Source organism: Penaeus japonicus, unplaced genomic scaffold, assembly GCF_977035675.1.
Source record: "Penaeus japonicus unplaced genomic scaffold, GWHDUDI00000001_assembly GWHDUDI00000039, whole genome shotgun sequence".
Classification (NCBI taxonomy): Eukaryota; Metazoa; Arthropoda; class Malacostraca; order Decapoda; family Penaeidae; genus Penaeus; species Penaeus japonicus.
This window is the reverse complement of record NW_028234441.1, coordinates 18,692,014-18,694,513: the sequence shown is the minus strand read 5'-3', so window position 1 is coordinate 18,694,513 and position 2,500 is coordinate 18,692,014. Positions and strand designations below refer to the sequence as shown.

Here is a 2,500-nt window from a genome sequence, read left to right as displayed (position 1 = left end):
GAATGGTGGTGATTGGTGATGGTGGTAAATGGTGAATGGTGGTGGTGAATGGTGATGATGGTGAATGGTGGTGATTGGTGATGGTGGTAAATGGTGAATGCTGATGGTGATAGTGATGATGACGATGAAGACGACGATAGTAATGCATACATACTTACAACAACAAAAACATCAACAAGAATTTTTTTTAAATCACCCCCCAAAAAACAAAAACAAAAGAAAAACAGCACCACCAACAAGAACAAGAACAACAACAAGAACAACAACTAGTACGCCCGTTCCAAATCGAGGCAAAAAGGCGCGAATTCCCCCATATGTTTTACGTCGCTGGTTCGGTTCCGTTCCGTTGCACGGCGCGCCCCGAGAACCGAGAACCGAGAACCGCCGCGTCACCTTATCGGGGTTATCTGGCGTCGATTCGACTGACGAGTGGCGGGACAGTTTTTTCCTTTTCGTTTCTCTCTCTTTTTTAATATTTTTTTTTTTTTTCTCCTCTCTCCCTTCGTCATCCTTCTCCTCTCTCCCCCCCTCTCTTCCCTTTCTCTCTCTCTCTCTCTCTCTCTCTCTCTCTCTCTCTCTCTCTCTCCTCTCTCTCTCTCCCTTCTCCTCTTCAAATCTCCCATCTCCTCTCCTCCCCCTCCTCGCTCTCTCTCACTCATTTTCTCTCCACCCAAACCACTCGTCTCTCTTCTTCGTCTCTCTCTCATCCCTCAGCTCTCTCTCTCTCTCTCTCTCTCCTTCTCTCTCTCTCTCTCTCTCCTCCTGCGCTCTCTCCGCTCTCGCTCGCTCTCATTCTCTCCCTCTCATCTCTCTCCCTCCTCTCTCTCTCACGGATCATTCTCTCTCACTAGCCTCTCTCTCTCTCTCTCTCCATCCTCTCTCTCTCTCTCTCTCTCCTCCTCGCCTCTCTCTCAGTCCTCTCACTCGGTCCCTCCCTCCTCTCTATTATCACCTCCTCCCCTCTCTCTCTCTCTCTCTCTCTCTCTCTCTCTCCCACGTGTGTGTACGCGCGTGCCTGTGTTCCGCTCATTCGTGACGCTTGTGCAATCATGCCTGTCGGCGCCAGGCAATGACAATGATTGTTACAATCACCATGTTACTTTTTCGCTACCATGGTACAGGTGTCACGCCCCCCCCCCTCCCCCCTCCCCCATTTTCTTCTTATCAAGGCGTTTGATTAGATCTTTGAAAATGTCTCACTTTCTACACTGTGCGCGTTTTGTAATTAGCCGTGCATGTTTACATTCGGATATATACACATAGCAAACACATGCATACATGCATCCATAGACATACACGAAAACAGTCAAACAAACAAACAAACAAACAATAAATCCCACAAACACACGCAAGCACGCATGCACACACGTACTCGCGGGAAGAAAAAAAAGACAATACAACAGATTAATTAAAACCGACGCTCGTGGCGGGAAAAAAAACAATGGTCTTTAGATTCTCAACAGAAAAAAATAAATAAATAAATAGTCATCGTCACTTTCACAGAATCCGGCGACACATTCTTTCACGTTCATCTCCTTAATTAACTAAGCTGACACGGAAGCACACGGGGAGAGATATGCTTGAATGACCTCCCGGACGGACACCAGTGCCACCTGCGAGGCACTCCAGATGTTAAGTCTTGTGGGAGGACGGAAATATTTTCTTAGGTATGCGTGTACTTCCGAAAACAAATACAAAAGAAATAACCTAATGAATAAATAAACGAAGAGAAAGGGAAGAGGAGAGACCTGTGCTTACGCTCGCGAGTGCCACAGCACAAAGCAGCCATACTGGCACAGGGGTAAATTGCAGATGTTGCACATGGTCTGGTCCCTTTCCTCTTCTCGTTCTGCCTGCACGTCCTTCATCGCCGGTGCTTTAGAGCAGGATATCGGCATCCTGATGTGTGCCATCGCGCTCTGAATATAGCAATTGTAGAGCCGTGGCTGGGTGCCATTCGGGGCTTTCTTTCCTGTTGGTCTGAGAGAGAGTGCGGTGCCGTCCATATTAGGTGAATATTACGACACTTAGAGAGTTATTATTCAAAGCGTAAAAGACAAACACCGCGATCCACTCTCCCGTGAAGGCAAGTATGCCATGACGGCTACTGGCACCTACGTGTTGCCACCCGCCCGTGACTGGTCACGAGTCATCGCTACTCGCGCAACGGTTACAGGCTGGCACGGTCTTTCCACAAGCAGCTGCAAGTCGCTAAATAAAATAATTCTTTAATTCTCTCCTATAAGCATCCATAAAAGTGAATTTGGCTCAAATTACATCTTTCCAGACACGGCGCAAAAAAGGCGCTAAAAAGTAGCTAAGGTTAAAAAGAATCGCCAAATCTAGCGCCAAAACCGCTAAACCTGGGACTATGACAAGCCTCTAATCGCGACAAGCAAAAAAAAAAAAAAAAAAAAAAAAAAAAAAAAAAAAAAAAAAAAAAAAAAATATCAAAAGCATTCATTTACTAAACGACACTTTAATCCATCCTTAACACTCA

General features: G+C 46.2%; 1 protein-coding gene across 2 annotated transcripts in view; it reads right to left on the bottom strand.

Moving 5' to 3' along the window:
- Positions 1-2,500, bottom strand: part of LOC122253149 (solute carrier family 45 member 3) — a 44,109-nt gene that overhangs the window by 16,322 nt on the left and 25,287 nt on the right. The window lies entirely within an intron of this gene.